The sequence below is a fragment of the Papio anubis genome, chromosome 3 (genome assembly GCF_008728515.1).
Source record: "Papio anubis isolate 15944 chromosome 3, Panubis1.0, whole genome shotgun sequence".
Taxonomy (NCBI): Eukaryota; Metazoa; Chordata; class Mammalia; order Primates; family Cercopithecidae; genus Papio; species Papio anubis.
Window position 1 is genome coordinate 145,118,632 of NC_044978.1, and position 20,872 is coordinate 145,139,503.

Consider the following 20,872-nt stretch of genomic DNA (forward strand, 5'->3'; position numbering starts at 1 on the left):
CAAAAGTGAACTTCTAAAAGATGAATATGGTGTTACTGTATTGGGACATCATTTATAGGAACCACTCTAAGTTAATGTCAGTACAATTTCTGAAAAAGACCCAACCAGCTTATAGCTATTAAATCATCCCTCTTCCCCAACATAGATGCATTTAGGTATAAATAGCAGCTTTTTAATTATAGCAAGGATGTCCATATTTTTTAAAAGATTAATAAAAGCAGTCAATATTTTCCCAATGTCAAGCTATTACTAGTTATCACTGGATACATTTTCTGACTCACCTCAATACTGTATCATTCAAATTTGAAATGGCATAGTCATCTCTACTACTGGCGGCATTAATCTCCTTGATACTCTGGGCCTAGAGGAGCCCCAATAAATGTTTTTTGGCTGAATATTTCCTAATGAACTGACTCAAAATTCAAGCCACACATTTCAGCTGCTCATGAGTCATAATGAGTCAAACAATCAGACTGTGCATGGTAAAATGTAATCGCTTATAAATAATAATATTATTTTTTAAATTTGGCATGAAATATCAGCCAAGCCCTGGCAACACTTCAGGAATAAAAAGTCATATCATAGAATTTCAGTTCAAGTTCCTCAGCTTATGTAATAAAAAGTCCTCAAAATGAAGCAAGCACATACTCCCACACTGATCTATACACAGCCCATATACAGAGCAAGTCAGGATGAGCAAATTTTCAGGATAGAGCTGCAAGTAATTCTGGGTCATTGATTCCTACAACTAAAGTTAAAAGGCCTACTTCCAAGACTAAATTGCTGATCATCCCTAGAATTTATGAGAAACATCAGGACTAAGTTAAGTGCTAGAAGATTCTATGACAATAGTTTGTTGGGGCCAATAGTTGTCCCCTCTTGGAAGCTTACCCTCAATACAGTCCAGCTGAACTCCCAAAAGTTTAAACCATCACAGATGTTTAAGAAAGAGCAGAACAAAATGAAGATGTTATTTCAGGTGGAAGCAAAACCTGCTGATTCAACTACCTTGTTTGATTCCATAAAATCACACAAGAAACAACCTTACTTAGTTCCTATTTCTCGTCACCTCCCTACTTTCACTCAGGGCAAATCAACACTATACAGTTGGGCTCAGGAGGAACACTGGAAAACCTGGTATTTTTACATAGGAATACATATGCATATTTTGAGGGTCTGCAGAGAGGCTCCACTGTGAGACTTTGGGCAGATATCTTGACTCTTCTGAGTCTTCACTTCCTCATCTAAAATGGGATAGTAGTAAGAGTTTTGCAGCTTCTTGGATGCGCCAACATATTCACAGTGGAGTCAGGTTATATTTGCATAAAGTCAGAGAAATCCAACCATACAGACTGCACAAAGGGAGTTCACATGAGTATTTCTCAGGGCGAGTCTTTTACAGCACTGAGTGGGATGCTCCTTAGGTGAATCCTGCTCTGACCCAGCCATCTCTACTCAACCATCTCTCATCTCACCAGCCCCCAAAGTCTGTTATTTTCCTTGACTCCTTAAAGTCCTCCCAGGCTTGTCTCCCTACCCCTGCCTACTTGCCTTTGTTCACTTTGCTGCCTTCCATTAATAAATCTGTCTGATACTCATTCCTCATTTATTTGACCTGACATTTTGAATACTAACTATGGACAAGGCATGGAGTGAGGTGAGATATGAAATGAGACCAGTTTTATTCTATAAGGAACTATGCTGGCAAAAGGTCAATAACTTTATAAATAGTTCCTATTTTGTTTCCAGGAATTTCTTAAATGATACCTACAAAACTAAGTCCAGCAATACGCACTTAGTTGATCCACTGAGTGACGAATTTTAAGTGTCCAGAGCACTAGTAGCCCAGAGTTTAAATCACGAGAGCCTGGGAAAGTAGCAGCAGTTGGCCTCACATGTTCAAGTATTCAAGTCTAGATGTGGGGCTCAACCCTCCAAGCCTCAACGAGGGATACTATGATGAGAAGCAGGCAGGAAGGGGCAGGTGGTCGCTATGGGATAGGAGAAGTCTTTGGCTGTTTGGTTTGGTTTTATCTTGTTTCGATATATTTTTCTTAGCCTGGCACCTTCCGCAGAGGGCATGAATTGGCAACATGACAACACTGACACTCCTCACCTATGGACATGGACCAGTCCCTCCAGGACTCTTCATTTGAAGGATAAAGATGATGGGAGGCCAGATGCCGTGGCTCATGCCTGTAATCCCAACACTTTGGGAGGCCAAGGCGGGAGGATCACTTTAGCCCAGGAGTTTGAGACCAGCCCGGCCAACATAGTGAGACCTCCTCTCTACAAAAAATTTTAAAAATTAGCCAGGCATGGTGGCACATGCCCATAGTCCTAGCGACTCAGGTGGCTGAGGTGGGAGGATCGCTTGAGCCCAGCAGATGGAAGATGCAGTGAGCCATGATTGCACCACTGCACTCCAGCCTGGGTGACAAAGTACTGTCTCAAGAAAAAAAGATGACAGGGAAGCAACCAATGTGGACTTGTAGACTTTCAAAGGTTTTTTTGTTGTTTTTTTTTTTCTTTTACCTATATCCCAAGAACACAAGGACCAACACAAATCCTCCTTATTAGAAAGTTGGAAGGGGACCCATTATCATGAAAGTGAGGCTGGGCTCCAGGCAGAAGGACAAAAGCCACCAGATGCATGGGTCTGGATTGACATACGAGATCCTTGGAAGACCCAACAATGATAGGTGCATATGCCTAGAAGCACAGAGATCACTTGTACCCGTGCTATCAAACTGGCAAGAATGTCTGTGGCTGGTGAACAAATGTGATCAACTCTTAACCATATTTCCTGAAGCATGGTAATTCTGGAAGGAAGCTTTTCATCGAAACTTAAAATCATATCCACGCTGAAGTCTCTAATAATGAATATATATCCCGCCTCAGTTCCCTTGAATAAGAATTCTTACCACACACATCAAAGGAAGGTCTGATTACCCAGGCAATCTGTTGTAATATTTTTAACTTTAATGACAAAAAGCTTGTCAGTGTCTTTATAGTGCGACACTGTAAATTCACTGCTGGTCTCTTCAAGCTAGGCTTCAGGGAACCCAAGCCACAAAACAAAATCTTTGACATTTCAATAATTTTTTTCCATTAATATCTGAACCCTTGGCTTCCACAGTAAGAGGAAAATCAATTAATAATAGCTATCATCCCCTCCTTGGAGAGGGAGGGAGAGGGAAGCTGCTTGCAATGCAGTTACCTTTTCCTTGCACACATAAGTTTAAACTCACCATTCACTGTGAAATATTTCCCTGTGCGTCAGTCAGCCCTCTAAGTACACGGAGGTAAAAGTCAAGCTTCTGATGACATCACTACAGCTATTCTAGATAATTTCCCAAAGAAAAATGAAAGTAATCAACTAAAAGAACTACCACAAAACATACCCGAATTCTAAAAGTAGACTTTTCATAAACTATAAATCGAGCAATGTCCTTTGCCCAGAGTCAGAACAGGTCTATAAAGTGGCTTTTAAAATGTCAGTTAATTATGTTTCTTCAAGGCAGAAACACTGGATTTGGTCCCAGAAGAATTCACTTCAACTGCTCTCCTGAAAGGAAGATACAAAAGTTATTAAGAAGCAAGAAGTGATTGATAGAGGCTTGATTACGTCAAAAAGCTCCTTTTTTGTGTGTTTTTTTTCCATCTCAGAAACATTAATCTTATATAGGCAAAGTGAAACAAACTGCTCCCCTGACACAAGTCAAGGCAATCTAAAGAGGCTAGAACATTCTATACACAAAATCTTCCTTCCATGTGGGCCCTATTGTCCCATCTCTCTTCAGACTCCATTCCACAACTACTTTCTGAATTAAACAATTACAGTTTTGTTCTTAGCCTTGCATCACCTCAAAAGCACAACCCCTATCATCACTGAAAATCAAATCCCTTTAACAAGATTTTATCTTTCATTGATACATACAGATGCACATATTTTAGGGGTATATGTGATGATTTGATACATTCATATAATCAAATCAGGGTAATCGTGATATCCATCACCTTAATATTTAACAAGCTTTTATTGAACAGCTACTATGTACAAGTTATTGAATAAGGCCTGTAGGATGAGAAGAGGGGTAGTGGACTACAAAGACAAAGAAGATACTTCCTGTGATCACTCAGTTCTAAGAAAGACAAAACTACAGAACCACATTACAAGTCAGACTATGCAATGGAAATATACAAGACCAAGCAAAGATGAATCAAGGGGACGGTGATTAATCAGAAGAGAAATTTTAGTTGCACTCAAGGACCCCACTATGTTTCATTGTCTAAAAGAGCTCCCTCCTCTGGGATAATTTTACTCATTATGCAGAGATTTTTTTTGTGTCACCTGAACGACACATACTAGAGTCATTTGACTCTACAAGTAAAACAGCAAGGGAAAAATTTTACCTGTGTATTACAGATAAAATTTCAAGATGCTAATTAAAATGTTAATAGACTGGAATAGTTTTTTAAAATCAAAACTGCTTCAGAGAAATATTGAAAAAGATATAACCAATAAACTATGGTTTCTCTCTCGTTATCAAATATTTACTAATAATACATGTGGATAGTATGGCAAAGAAAATAGATCAGGTCCACACCCTGAAGGTATTTAAAAAATAATAGATTCAAAATAAACATGCATACAAAAGGCTGCTCCTGAGTGCAACTAAAAATTGACAAGACAGTAAAAATGGGTTAAAGAAATAATCACTACAGATTACAAAAGCAAAAGCAAAATCAATAAAATAAACCAGCACTTACATCATATACTCAATATGTGATCATTAAATAAATATTTAGTGAAGGGGTGAAGGAACAAAAGAATGAAGAAGAGAATGAACTAACATGCCTGGAATCACATATTGGGCCCTTGCCTCCATATGCAATATTGTTAATCAATTATTATTATTTGTTTTTTGAGACAGAGTCTCACTCTGTCACCCAGGCTGGAGCGTAGTGGCACAATCCTGGCTCACTGTAACCTTTGCCTCCAAGGTTCAAGCGATTTTCCTGCCTCAGCTTCCCAAGTAGCTGGGATTACAGGCACCCGCCACCATGCCCGGCTAATTTTTTGTATTTTTAGTAGAGATGGAGTTTCATCATGTTGGTCAGGCTGGTCTCAAATTTCTGACCTCAAGTGATCCACCCACCTTGGCCTCCCAAAGTGCTGGGACTGCAGGCATGAGCCACCGCACCCAGCCTATTAATGAATTTTTTTAAAAGAAGATACTCCCCGAGGAGCAACGCAAGACTGAAGTGGTTGGCACTGCCCCCACCTTAATCCTTTACTGACCTCACTCTTTCTCAACAAAAGTTAGAGAACAGTACTGGCTGTCATTGGTATCTGGTCGTCCTGTTGAGACACAAAGTCTGATGGCTCTTTGCCTCCCCACCTGCAGGTAGGCATTGCTATAAGACTTGCTTTGGCCCATGAATCATGTCCCAACAGAAAGCTCCTTTCCCTCCGCACCGTAAGGGTGGTCATGGTTGGAGATATTGCAAAGGAAGTCTCTGTCAGTCTGGGTACCAACCCACACTGGATATATAGCATGAGCAAGAAAAAACTTCTATCGTGCAAGCCACTGAGATTTGGGGGTCATTTGTAACTGACACATAATCTAGCCTCTAGCTTATCCTAGTTCTGTCACGCACTATTATACATATAAAACCCACTCCCATTTCCTTGTACCTCTACCTCACATCAAACACCTCTCAGTTGCCCAAATACATTAAATCTCAAGTATGCTATCTCTCAAATATCTGAAATCAATTTTTTTTATAATACTCTTTAAATATTTGGACAGCAGCAAAACAGAGATAGAGGGAGGAAACGGAAGGTGGTTTCCACCATTCCATCCCTTCATGTGACAGAATCCATGGTAATGACAACTTTTCTTCTCAGCAGTTCACTAGGGCATGGAATTAATGAGATTAATGAGGCTTGTTATGGGAATTAAGTGTACAAGTAGACCAACTAAAATGCATTGGATTGAAAAATGCAAGAGCAATGCAGGAGCAAGACAGAAATTACAAAGCTATTACTGGAGAGTAACCAAACACAAAACACTGATGGGTCTCTTAATCTTATTTTATTTTTTTATTTATTTACTTGAGACTGAGTCTCACTGTGTTGCTCAGGCTGGAATGCAGTGGCACAATCTCAGCTCACTGCAACCTCCACCTCCTGGGTTCAAGCGATTCTCCTGCCTCAGCCTCCTGAATAACTCGGATTACAGACATGCGCCACCACGCCCGGGTAATTTTTGTATTTTCAGTACAGACAGGGTTTCATCATGTTGACCAGGCTGGTCTTGAGCTCCTGAGCTCAAGTGATCTGCCTGCCTCAGCCTCCCAAAGTGCTGGGATCACAGGTGTGAACCATCGTGCCCGGCCTGATGGGTCCCTTAAAATAAAGCAACATAGTTCTTTGCATCTTTTTTTTTCTTTTTTTTTTTTTTTTTTTTTGAGACGGAGTTTTGCTCTATCGCCCAGGCTGGAGTGCAAGTGGTGCGGCCTCGGCTCACTGCAACCTCCGTCTCCTGGGTTCACACCATTCTCCTGCCTCAGCCTCCCGAGTAGCTGGGACTATAGGTGCCCACCACCACACCTGGCTAATTTTTTGTATTTTTAATAGAGACAGGGTTTCAGCGTGTTAGAAAGGATGGTCTCGATCTCCCAACATCGTGATCCGCCCGACTCAGCCTCCCAAAGTGCTGGGATTACAGGCATGAGCCACCGCGCCCGGCCAGTTCTTTGCATCTTAAATATCATGTTATAAATCAACTCGGAAATTCCATCTTCTCCTACCACCCCCAGAAGAAATTTTAGTAATAAAGTGTCTAATGGATAGTTGAGGCACTTTTACAGTATTAGTCTGTTTTCCTACGTATGGTACTAGGCGTTTTTATTTTTTGAATAGAAAAATATCAAAGTCATGATAACTACGTAAAATCCTCAATATAAGTTATTTCATCTTTATATAATTCCTACTAGTTTCATTTTCAGCATTTGGATAGGTCTTTTTTAATAAAACAAAAAGTGGGCTCCAAGAACACTTAAATATATTTGGCTTTGAAATTTCTGTTGCAAATTTCATGGTGCAAGGTGTGATTTGTGGCTACTTTCTCATATTCTCATCAAAATATATCCAAAATTGACATTCTAAAATTAATTTTCTGTACCTTCCATTTTGTGTTATATCGATATCTATTTTAAGATCTATCTCGAAAACATCAAGGAATGTTTAAATTCTATTCTAGAGCCCTTGGCATTACCGCATAATAATCATTTTAATTACTGCTAGTGGACTACACTTCCTAAAGAAACTGCATTAGGGCTCCATTCTCCTCACCCTACACATAATAAGAGAGAGAGTACAAAACAGAAAAATTCCCTACATTCCAGCTTTGCATGCAGTACCAATTGCCAAGCACAACATGTAATTCTTCAAGCATTACTCATGACACAGTCCAATTTAAAATAGATACCTTCCCTGACATTCATAATGAACAAAAAACTGGAAAAAAATTGACAGAGAAGATTATGCATTTTATGCTACTTGTGAAGTTAAAATACAAAGGTAAAAATGTTTCTAAGGTACCCCATGACACAGTTTAGGAAGTCTCCCTGGACTTCCATTTTTTTTTTTTTCTCTATAATCTGACCTCTAAGACCTTTTAAACTTTAAGATCCTATGCCCCTATTGCTCTGTTTTTTTAAAAAATGCAAAGTGATTTCAGTTGTATTTTATTTCCTCAGGTATTCAGATACAGTATAGGATAGCCGTTAGGGGCACAGTCTTGGTCTGAACCTTGGTTTTATTACTTACCAGCTGAGACTTTAGGAAATGTAATCTCTCTAAGCTTCAGTTTCCTCCTCAAAAAAAGACCAAAAAAAAAATGGAAATGAAAAGAGTATCCACCTCAGCCGGGCACGGTGGCTCACGCCTGTAATTCCAGCACTTTGGGAGGCTGAGGGGGCAAATCATGAGGTCAGGAGATGAAGACCATCCTGGCCAAATGGTAACCCCATCTCTACTAAAAATACAAAAAAAGAAAAAAAATTAGCTGGGCGTGGTGGCGCACACCTGTAGTCCCAGCTACTCGGGAGGCTGAAGCAGGAGAATCGCTTGAACCCGGGAGGCAGAGGGTGCAGTAAACCGAGATCCTGCCACTGCCAGCCTGGCGAAAGAGCAAGACTCCATCTCAAAAAAAAAAAAAAAGAGTGCCCACCTCATAGGATTGTTATAAGGTCTTGTTCTCCATCAGTTTCAACACGTACATGTTAAGCAGTCGTTAATCATTAGCCAATATTTCTATTACATTGTATTACCTCTTCTCTTGAAATGTCCATCTAGAATCTAAAATATTTGACCAGTTACATGTGCCAGATCTTCATAATTAGAAAGTCTTATTTCTCTTAACCCACAACTGTCTTCACTTATTTTAACTGAATGGATCGCCCAACTTCTTCCATCTCCTTACCTCCCAGATTCCCTTAGGCAAACCACAATATTTCTTCACCTTCTGAGTTCCGTCCCTTTTCTCCACCCACTTCATTCTCTCTATTCTTACGGGTTTTTTTTCCTTTTTTGTCCCACTGAGAAATCTTAATATAAGAAACAAGCAAATAAAGAAGTCTGTATTGTAGAAAACAGCATGCTTTTCAGAATAAACAACAGGCTGATTTGCACTAAGCCTCACATGAAAATCAACTTCCTTACTTTATAATAACATCCCATGCCTCTGCTTTCCCCTTTAAGCAGGCAAGGCAACAAAAAGTACATTTTAATTTACCTCTGCAAAGCTTAAATAACACCTCACATGGTGGCATAGCAATGGGCACCCTGTAAATGTGAATTAGCTGAAATCTTTTCATAGAATTCTCCTTTTATGTTTCTGGACACCACAACACAAAGAGTTCCTAGATTTTGCCAAAATTAAAAAGGAACTGTCTTCCTGTTAGGCATTTGGGGTTGTTTGCTGCCTGTTGTATTTAGGGATGTGGGAGGGGGCAAGCGAGATGGGTATTTTTAAGTCTTTGTCAGTATCCCACCTCAAAGAGACACTTGGGATGGGAGACTTGGGAAGAGAATATTTATTTCACACTCTTTGTCCACCTTTCCCTACAAGATGCTGAAAGAGAATAGTGTGTGCTTTGGAATTGATTATCAGAGGCCTGTCAGGTAGCTCAATCCAGGCTCAGCAATCAGAGAAATATGCACAAAGCTACCTTGTGCAGAACCTAGGAACCTCTCAGATTTCAGTTCAGATGCAAAAAAGACACTCACTGTTAGCATTTTCCCAGGGTCTTGGCCAACCTTTTAATTTTACTGTTCACTCCCCATTTGAACAGCAAAGTTCTACTCCTAGCCTTTATAAGAACTAAAAGAAATATGTGAGAAAAAAACACCAAATATGCTGCTTTAAAACAAATAAAATGGTAACATTCTTCACCCACAAAACTCAGTTGGATGATAGAAAAGTACGGAAATTGATGAGCCCACAGTCTGGCCACCTTAAAACCTTCAAATATTGATGTCTCAATTTGCTATTATTACCTGTGCTTAAGAAAACTCTTAATAAATGAATGGGATAAAGGGATGAATTCCAAGTTCTTCAACATTTCTTTTTTTTAATTTAAAGTATCTGAGCTCATGCAAGAATAGCTGTGATGAATCTGGTACACGGACATGGGTTTGTATCCTGCAATTTGCCTTTCTTTCCTACTATTACTAGTTCAGACGTTACTAACTTAAAGAGCACTGCATCCTACAATTTGCCTTTCTTTTCTACTATTACTAGTTCAGACGCTACTAACTTAAAGAGCACTGCATCCTACAATTTACTTTCTTTTCTACTATTACTAGTTCAGACGTTACTAACTTAAAGAGCACTGCATCCTACAATTTACTTTCTTTTCTACTATTACTAGTTCAGACGTTACTAACTTAAAGAGCACTGCATCCTACAATTTGCCTTTCTTTTCTACTATGACTAGTTCAGACATTACAAACTTAAAGTGCACTGCATGGTCATTAAAATAAACTAATACGGTCTAAAGGGTCTTTTCAGCTCTTTATTTTTACATAATATAAAAATTGAAATACACCAGAAAGACATAACCAGTGTAAATGCTACGCATCTCAGAAAATAATCCAGAGAAATATAAATATATAAATGTCAATACATATGTCAGACTGATAAGATTGCAAGGAGAAATAGACAAAATCACCATCATAATGGGAGGTTTCAGTACAGCACATTCAATTACAAATACGCCAACAAAAATTAGTACAGCTACAGAATATTTGAACAATACAGTCTAATAATTTTGGGTTTTTCTCCGTATCTGCACTTCTTTTATTTTTCCTTTTCAGCTCTTTAAACACACAACATTTTCATACTGCTTTTATGTAACAAAACTCCAGATGTTAACAAGGGCAACATAATGTCACTACATTCCCACTTTAACCTTCTAAATCATTTCAGTAAGTTTAGAATCCATAGGGCTAAATATTACTGAAAAACGCTACATGTAAATCCATATAACGTATTCTGAAAAAAACTTCCAGAAGGGAATTAATACACCTTTACCAGTTAGGACACTTTCAGTCGTAAATAAAACAAATAAACCTGTCTCAAACAACAAAGATATATTTCATGCCATAAAAAGCCCAAAGTGAGCAGGACCCAGAATTGGATAATTCTGTAGCTCAGAGCATACTAATTTCATTCTCAGGCAGGTAGCAAAATAACTGCAGCAATTTCAGGCATCACATCCAGACACAGCAATGACCAAAAGAAGAAAGGCAACCTTCTCTCGGTGTCTTTCTTAGAAGCAAGGAAATCCTTCATAGAAGCTCCCTCAACATAAGCCATGACCAAACCAATGGCCCAATCCTTAACTAATAAATAACCAGCAAGGAGCATAGGAACGCCATGAGTGGCTTAGGAGGAGGGACTTGACATAAGGGAATCAACTGAAATGACCATAGTGGAGTGGACTGGGTGTCAGGGAATCAACTACAATAACCATTGTACTCCAAATATACCTGTCTTCTCAGAGCTTGCTTACTTTTTTTTTTTTTTTTTTTTTTTTTTTTGAGACAGAGTCTTGCTCTGTCACCCAGGCTGAAGTGCAGTGGCACCATCTCGGCTCACTGCAACTTCCGCCTCCCAGGTTCAAGTGATTCCCACCTCAGCCTCCCAAGTAGTTGGGATTACAGGCGCCTGCCACCACACACAGAGCTAACTTTTGTATTTTTAGTAGAGACAGGGTTTCACCATGTTGGCCAGGCTGGTCTCGAACTCCTGACCTCAAGTGATCTGCCCACCTCGGCCTCCCAAAGTGCTGAGATTACAGGCATGAGCCACTGCGCCTGGCCTTCAGAGCTTACTTTCTAAAAAATGCACAGACCCAGATAAATATCAAAGTCAGGTGCACAACCAAAAGAAAAAAAAAAACACAATACAATCACGAAACAATCTATCAACCTTCTATCCCCACAGAGGGTCAAGTGCATTTTGTTGGGCTGGGAAGGGCTCTGAGCTCAGCATATTTAAATAGGTCAGTAGCAAATGCTGCTTTCCCCAGCAAATGACACATATAAAGAAGAGCAGTTTAGTAGAAATAGACGTGCAGATTTCAATCTTTTGCATTTAATACATTGTTATTTGGGTTATATTTGTTTATTTTTGAAACCTTAACAAAGTTTACATGTTGAAACAACTGGAAATGGTATAGGAAAATGAAGGAGGTTGGGCAGAAGAATATCAACAATCGTATTAGGATGCAACTCACACAGGAAAATAATCCTAAATCCTTCTCTTGGCTATGAGATCCTACAAATCCAGCCTCACAAACACTCTGACTCCTGTTACTGCTCCTCCTCTCACTCACGGCCCCACCCTGCCCCCCTTTTGTTCCCATTACCAGAGGGCTCTTCTCCCAGGTGTTCTTGTGGCTTTCACCCTCATTCCTTTCAGGTCTCTGCTCCACTGTCACCTTCTCAGTAAGACTGTCCCTGATCACCTTAAAACACAGCACATTCCCTTCCCCAAATAATCCTTATCTCCACTGCCCTACTTTATTTTTCTCCACACTTATCACTGTCTGACATATATTCTTGCCTCTTTTTCGTCTTTACCCTCTAGAATCTAAGTTCCCAGAAGGCAGGAGCTAGCTCCCCAGGAGCTAGAAAAGTTCCTGACATAAAGTAGATGCTCAGTAAGTATTTGCTGAATAAATGAATGGGGGTGACATGCAGCCATAATAGGAAAAAAATACACTCAAGCCTTTTATAAAAGTATGCCCAGATCTAAGAGCAGGAAAATTGAGACCCAGCTACCAAGAAGTATTTAATAGAGTAGTATATTTTCCTTTCTCTCATGAGGCCAAAAGTAAACACAATTATACTACCACTAAGAATATTCGGCCAGGCACGGTGGCTCACGCCTGTAATCCCAGCACTTTGGGAGGCCAAGGTGGGTGGATCACTTGAGGTCAGAAGTTCGAGACCAGCCTGGTCAACATGGTGAAACCCCGTCTCTACTAAAAATACAAAAATTATCCAGGTGTAGTGGGTGGGAGGGGTGGGTGCCTATAGTCCCAGCTACTTGGGAGGCTGAGGCAGGAGAACCACTTGAACCCGGGAGGCGGAGGTTGCAGTGAGCCGAGATCACGCCATTGCCCTCCAGCCTGGGTGACAAGAGCGAAACTCCATCTCAAAAAAAAAAAAAAAAAAAAAAAAACTAAAAAGAAATTAACTTCTACTAGTCTAGCTGATGAAGAAAATCTATTGTAAAAGTAGAGAATAGTCTATCAAATTATAGTTCTCCAAGGTAAGCTTCAAGGAGTCAAATCAAATTATTTTGGCAAAATTAACATTTGAAGAACCATACAACATAGACAAGCCTGTTCTCTTTCCCCTCCTTTTTCTTTTTAAGAGAAACTGGGCACCCCAATACTATCTTTAAATTCATCTGCAGTTCAGTTTCTCAGATATCAAGCAGTATGTCTTGTCCTTTTGGCCAAAGAAAAAAGTGAAGCCGCTAACTTAGCTTTAATGACTCAGTCCACACAGATTTTAATGGGAACTCATGCTAGGTCCTCAGTTTCTTTTTGGTTATGGACACAGGCAGTGTTCTTGTTCTGAGCACCATTTGTAAATGCCACTTCCTGCTGCAAGGCCTCCAAGCACTCAGATTCCTCCACCACGAAAGATGCTCTATGAATCACCTACCCTTCCCTACATATTCCCCAATTACAGAATGAAGAGAGCTATTTAGGTGTTCCCCAAAACATGTGATTTCCAGGGGAACATTAAGGTGACTCATAATAAGGAATCTTGAATTAAAGGTCAGAGAGGTCCTATAATCCCAGATCAAGAAGAGCAGTAATTTCCTCGGCATTTTCACTTCTACACTCCTTCCCACTACCAATCTCAGGAAATCCAAAGGTTTTAAATACCAAGACCCAGAACACAGCTGCGCAGCTTTACAGCTTGCAGAGAAGCATGATAGAGATTTTCAGATTAGCCTTAGTCAACAATAGGTCTTTATTCTGTAACTCCTATATGAAATTTAAGAATTTAACGGGTTCCAAGCAAATGAATATTTCATTCTCATTTCATAGTATAATAAAAAGTCCTTTTCATTGGGAGGGTTTAAGTGTAACCCAAGAATCTAACTTCTGATTCTATCAGAATACCACAACCAGGGTCCTAGTGAAAGTGCTCGTTCCTTAACGTACCACAGCAACCAACTCAACAATCTTCCCTGAAAGGTATGGTAGGACTCAATCAAAGCTGTCAATAATACAGAAAACAGAACCAATTTTGGCCTAGCACACTATGGAAATGGAAGGAAAATTCTTTATGTAGTTACTTTAAAACTACATAAAGTAAGTTTACATAGACAAAGAACTCAATCCCAAAAATAAAAAGTTGCCCCAGATGATATAAAATTTCTACTTAAACCCAGATACTTCAGACACAAGGATACTTTATGTTATTCCCAAAACATTGTTATTTTTCCTAATGACACAGTAAAAGGAGCTCCTGAGATAATTCAATTGAAAGGGTTCCATTTTATACGTCTCCTAAAGATGGAAAAGTCTGAGCCAGATGATAAAGATACATGTTGAATAAAAGAAAATTTTATTTCTTTTTATTCAAGTATCTTCAGGTCTTTCTAATTTTATAGTTTATATTTCTATATACAATTCTAGATGATTAAGAGAGGGATACATTTGTATAGGTTAAAGAGGTCAAGATGAAAGTGTTTTCCTTTTGTTATATGGCTTTAAAGCCATGGTATTTGTTATAAGATAGTACAGCTCCAACTGAAACTATAATGCTCTATTCTGTAGCAGAAACTCTCATTTTCTTTTATTTCTAGCAGGCTTTCAGCCATATAGTCTCCATCACGGGACTAATTAGCTATACATGAGTAACTGGAACACACATCTATATAAGTGGCCCAGTGTTTGAAAGGTACATTTAAAGAGATTGCCTTTTAGGACCCATAATAAAGGAATTCTTTATCAAAGGACATTCTAAAACTGAGTGCAACAATCCCATGCTCTACTAATGCACACTTTATTGCCATGACAGTGACATTCATGAAGGGCAGAGTAGAACCATCATAATTTACCACCAGCAACAGCAAGCCACATTGTCTACCAAAGGGAAAAAAGACACAGCTCACTCCTCCTGACCACTTCCTCCCGAGCAGGTAGGAGAGTACGCATCCAGTGAGGAAAGCCAGAGACAACGGGCAGCCAACAGGTAGTAAGTCAACATTTGCTAGCAACATTCAATGTCTTCATCATGAATGGGCTCTGTGGTCATATCACAAAGTCGGCACATAAAGTAAACATCTTTTCTTTGCCTTTAACAAATTCAACAGAAATTACATGTGCTCGACCAAAAAATAAAAGAGATATAACATTTTCTTTTCTTTTTTTTTTTTTTTTTTTTTTTTTTTTGAGACGGAGTCTCGCTCTTTCGCGCAGGCTGGAGTGCAGTGGCCGGATCTCAGCTCACTGCAAGCTCCGCCTCCCGGGTTGACGCCATTCTCCCGCCTCAGCCTCCGAGTAGCTGGGACTACAGGCGCCCGCCACCTCGCCCGGCTAGTTTTTTGTATTTTTTAGTAGAGACGGGGTTTCACCGTGTTAGCCAGGATGGTCTCGATCTCCTGACCTCATGATCCGCCCGTCTCGGCCTCCCAAAGTGCTGGGATTACAGGCTTGAGGCACCGCGCCCGGCCGAGATATAATATTTTCTTTTTTGAGACAGTCTTGCTCTGTCACCCAAGCTGGAGTGCAGTGGTGCGATCTCGGCTCACTGCAACCTCCGCCTCCCAGATTCAAGTGATTCCTGCCTCAGACTCCCAAGTAGCTGGGACTATAGGCATGCGCCACCATGCCAGGCTAATTTTTGTATTTTTTTGTAGAGACGGGGTTTCACCATGTTGCCCAGGCTGGTCTCGAATTCCTGACCTCGAGTGATCCACCTGCCTCGGGCTCCCAAAGTGCTGGGATTACAGGTGTGAGCCACCGTGCCTGGCCTATAACATTTTCAATAGCGTGGAGAGTTTAGCCTTCCATTTCACTGGATAAGCATATGACCCTTGATGAGATGGAAGAAGGCTGCCCCTTCAGTCAGGTGGAGTTCCCACATGCCTCTCATAATGTAAGCAACTCACCAAGCTGAGCATAATTCAAAGATACACAATTTTCCTACAACATGACTCCAAATGAAAACTAGTTACTCCACCTGTGGTTCAAGTAAGCAAACAGCATCCCTTGCTGTTCTTCAGATATACCAGGCAAGTGCTGTCTCAGGACCTTTGTACACACTATTTCCTCTATCTGGGATGCTTTACTGTTGTGTTTGTTTGATGCGGCTCTCTTTCTCACTTCCTTCATGTCTTTACATTAAAGTCATCTTCTTAGGGAGGACATCTTTGAACCTCTAAACTTTTATCAATCCTCCAATACTTACTTTCTTTCCTGCTTTATTTTTTCCATAGCACTTAATACTATTTTACATATAATACATTTTGCTTATTTATTTTATTACATCCCTACTAGAATGTAAGCTCTAGGAGGGCAGAGATTTTTTTAACTGTTTTCTCACTGCTCTATTACCAGCACCAGAAAAATCCAAGTTAAATACCTATTAAGAAAACGGTAATCTGCCCTAATGCTGGAAGAAAACCGGACATGTTAAGCTTCTTTCAAGGTGTCACATGGTTCTCATTCACAACATAAGGCATTTTCAAGAGAATTTCAGGAGTAGTTTTAAAAAAATTTTTTTTGCAATAACTTTAGATTTAAGAAAAGTTACAAAGAGAGTTCTCATATGTTCTTTATCCAGCTTCCTCTAATATTAACATCTTATCTAACCATAGTGCATTTATAAAAACTAAGAAATTGACATTGCTACAACACTATTAACTACAGAGTTTACTTGGATTTCACCAGTGTTTCCACTAATGTCCCTATTGTATTTAATTATCATGACCCCTTAGTCTCCATCAATCTGTGATAGCTTCTCAGTCTTTGCTTGCTTTTAACGACCTTGACACTTTTGAAGGGTGCTTGGTTGGATGTTTTGTAGAATGTCCCTCAGTTTGGGCTTGTCTGATACTATGTCATGACTAATCTGGGGCACAGATTTGGGGGAAGAATACCACAGAGATGAAGTGCTCTTCAGAGGGCACATGAAGCACCATGACTTGTTGGGAAGGTTAATCTTGAATACTTGATAAGGTGGTGTCTGCCAGATTTCTCTACTGTAAAGTTGTTATTTTCCCTTTCCCTAGTCAGTCTGTTAGAAGTGAGTCACTGTATCAGCCCACATTCAGTAATTTTAACTATACACAATGTTTGTTCTATGTGCTGACGTTAGAACCTAATTTCTGCAAAAATACACCTCTACTTTAACTCAGTCACCAAGAAAATAGAAGGTGTATAAAATCCAGGTGGCACATTTTGAAACTGCCAATAATTGGATCAGTAACCAGCTACACAATGTAATTATGTCTGTGACCCCAGTCAACACAGACTTCACACAAATGAAAAAGCTAGAGCACTTAAGGATTAAAATATTTTTCCAATATGGCAGGACAGGTCAGCTAGTGAGTTGAATCCAAGAATAATCCCCTACTCTATATCCTTGGCAGTGATCCAAACAATTTCTTGATTTGTTGCAATTGGGTAGGGGCCTTTATTCCATTAAATGTGTTTAATCAATAGCATTTATTTAACAGCATTGCAGACAGAAGAAAAAAAAAATGTGTGGCGAAGACTGTTAATTGTTCCCGAGTTCTTCCCACATAAGAGAATCCCTAATTGGCACTTCAGGCACGTGGCTGCCCAGAATAAGGACCATATCCAAGCCACTCTTAGAGCTAGGTGTGGCCATCTGATTATATTCCAGACAATAAAATGTAAGCATAAGTTCTAAACTTGGCACACAGGGCTAACCACTGTTCCCCATGAGCTTGGAGTCCACTGAGAAGGAAGGAAGCCCACACTTATAGGTAATATTTGCCTTAATTAAGGAAACCAAAGTTTGCAGATGTTAAGTAACCTACTGAGTACCTAACTGTTCAAGTGGAAAAGCCAAAAGGAAAAGCCAGATCTGACGGAAACTTTAGGAATGTCCAATAAAATAGAGGGTACAACGTTAGATTCTAATTTCAGATAAAGTGATGTGTTTACAATAAAAATTTTGTTATTCATTTGAAATTCAAATCTAACTGGGCATCATGTATTTTTCTTTGCTAAATCTGGCAACCCTAATTGTCAAAGCCTAGGTGCCTTCATAGCATCTGATAATGCATCTCTTGGTAACATCGCACACCATGCGTGGCAGACCTCACGCACTACATTCACTCTGGAACTATTTGTTGACTTGAGTTGAACTAAGCAGAACACATAAACACAGAAGAAACAAACAATAACTCATCAACAAGATAAAGAAAACTGTACTCCCCAGAATTCCAGGGAGGCAGAGAGGCTACCCCCAGAGCTCACTATCGCGTGCTCTCTCTCTCTCTCCGCCCCCCTCCCCACCCCCAGAGATGCAGGTAGAGCGAAGATTGGACCACACAGGGGCACCCAAGCTTCAGAAAGTAGTGGAGTGAGAGGCACAGGACAGCAAGATGGCAGAAGGGTCACAGGAAAGAGCACCTAGAAATTGAGAGGGCAGGAATGTTGTTTGCTCTGCAGCTAATACTTTTTTGTCTCTCCAGTTTTTTTAAAAAACGGTGCTGCTGATGCTTCTGCAGTGAGTCAATTCCTTAAGGTGAATGCAAAGAAGCACCAAGTCTAGCTTTAAGTAGGAGAAGAAAGGCTTTCAAGGTAAACCATGGGGAGGCAGGGGATTTGACATCTATTTAGCTCACACCAGAAGGGAAGGTGAAATCAGCACCTGTTGACTACGTCTGTCTTGGTATTTTTCAGAATAGTTTAGGATCTGGAGCAATGGCTCACAAAAAAGCAGTGGTTTCCAACCTGACTAGCCGATAATCTAGGAAGATCATTGAAAACAGGAATCCTAAGGCTGAGGTCAGGCCCAGGACTCTTTTTTTATTTAATTTTATTTCCCAAGAGATTCTGATGAGCAGGCAGGTTGGGAACTTCTGTTGATGTCCTTTTGTTTGTTTGGTTGGTTGGCTGGTTGCTTGTCAAATGATCTTCACTGAAATATTTTCCTTTGTACTACTTAACTAGCTGTGCATTCCACCATGTCACTGTTGATGTCATCTACGATGTCATGAGGGTGGTGGCCATCAACAACTGCAGCCAACAGATGGGGCAGTCCCCAGGATCTCTCTAATGATTCCAGAGAGTTCTCTGGCTAAAGATCGGTACCATATTTGTCAATCTCATCAAATTGATGACAATCTCATCAAAAGTGATATTTCTACTGAGTTTATTTTTCTATTTCTACCTCTTGATAGTTCCTTGAGTGCTCTGATGATGAGGGCAGAGGTATAAGGTACCACCTCAAATTGGGCCTGATCAGTTTCACTGTAATCCTCAGACATTTCCAACCACTGGTTGCCTTGGCAATGTCCTCACCAACCTTGATGGGGAAAGACCCAGGGGGCTGATCTTAGAGGCCAGGGGCAGACGTGGCTCTGATTTTGCCACTGGTTCACCTCAGATATACAACCTTGATCTCACTGGGGTCAAATTTAGGTGGTATGGGAGAGGCAGCTGGTGTCAGAGGAATCAGGATATGAGATGACCAAAGAAAGTTGCACTTTGGCCTCCTCCCAGTCAAAAAACACAAAAGTACTATAGATATCTTATCAATTTCCTTTTCAGTGTTTTAATATCAAATACCATTTGTTATGTTTAAAAAAACAGCTTTATGGGCCGGTTGTAGTGGCTCATGCCTGTAATCCCAGCACTCTGGGAGGCCGAGGCTGGTGGATCACCTGAGGCCTGGAGTTCGAGACCAGCCTGGTCAAATGGCAAAACCTCGTCTCTAGTAAAAATACAAAAATTAGCTGGGCATGGTGGGGGGTGCCTGTAATCCCAGCTACTCGGGAAGCTGAGGCAGGAGAATCACTTGAACCTGGGAGGCGGAGGTTACAGTGAGCCACAATCGTTCCATTGCACTCCAGCCTGGGTGACAAGAGTGAAAGTCTGTCTCAAAAAAAAAAAAAAAAAAAAAGCTTTATGGATGCATAACCTGCATACTACAAAATTCACCCATTGTAAAAGTCCAATTCCATAAGTTTTAGTGAATTTATAGAATTGTGCAACCATCACTACAAATGAGTTTTAGAATATTTCCATCATCCCCAATAGATTCCTCCTGCCCATGAGCAGTTAATCATTACACCCATCTGTAGCCCAGGCAACTCTGTTTTCTGTCTCTATAGATCTGCCTTTTCTGGACATCACATATAAATGAAATAACACAATCTAGTCTTTCGCATCTGGTTTCTTTCACTTAGCATAATGTTTTTGAGGTTTGGTAGTTCATTCCTTTTAATTGCCAAATAGTAGAGTATTCCATTGTATGGATATACCACCTTTATTCCTTCACCATTCATAGACATTTGGGCTGTTCCCACTTTTGGGCTATTATGAATAATGCTTCCAGAAACACTCATGACCAAGTTTTTGTAGGTACATATGTTTTCAATTCTCTAAGGTAGCTACTAAAAGTAGAATTACTGGGTCCATGGTAAGTTAACTTTTTTTTTGAGACAGAGTCTTGCTCTTTCGCCCAGGCTGGAGTGCTGTGGCATGATCTCAGCTCATTGCAGCCTCCGCCTCTTGGGTTCAAGCGATTCTCCTGCCTCAGCCTCCTGAGTAGCTGGGATTATAGGCATGCACCACCACACCTGGCTAATTTTTGTATTTTTAGTAGAGGCAGGGTTTCACATGTTGCCCAGGCTGGTCTCAAACTCCTGAGCTCAGGTGATCCACCTGCGTCGGCCTCCCAAAGTGCTAGGATTACAGGCATTGAGCCACTATGCCTGGCCAAGTTAAATTTTTAAGAATCTTCATATCAAGTTTTGACTGACAAAATTTGTGAAATAGTTGCCAAATGTAGACTTCCAAGGTAATAACCTGCCCTTCCTTGGTGCATCACTGAACATGACTATATCTCTTTCACTAAACTGGTGTGGATCTGTCATCAAATGCTGAATGAAACCATGCCTTCATCAGAAAACAATCTTCCCAGAGGTACATATGCACAGAGAAGCTGCTGCCTTGGCTCTGTTAAAATAAATAACCCTTTAGGTTGAAGGAGGCTCACTGTTCTGCCTGGCTGGCAAGTGCCCAGTCCTGTTACTTAAGAACATGTTCATAAAAATTGGAAATA

At 40.2% G+C, this 20,872-nt stretch overlaps 1 protein-coding gene across 14 annotated transcripts in view; it reads right to left on the bottom strand.

Annotated features, from left to right (window-relative positions):
• The window catches only part of LIMCH1 (LIM and calponin homology domains 1), a 341,748-nt gene that overhangs the window by 293,863 nt on the left and 27,013 nt on the right, over window positions 1–20,872 (bottom strand). The window lies entirely within an intron of this gene.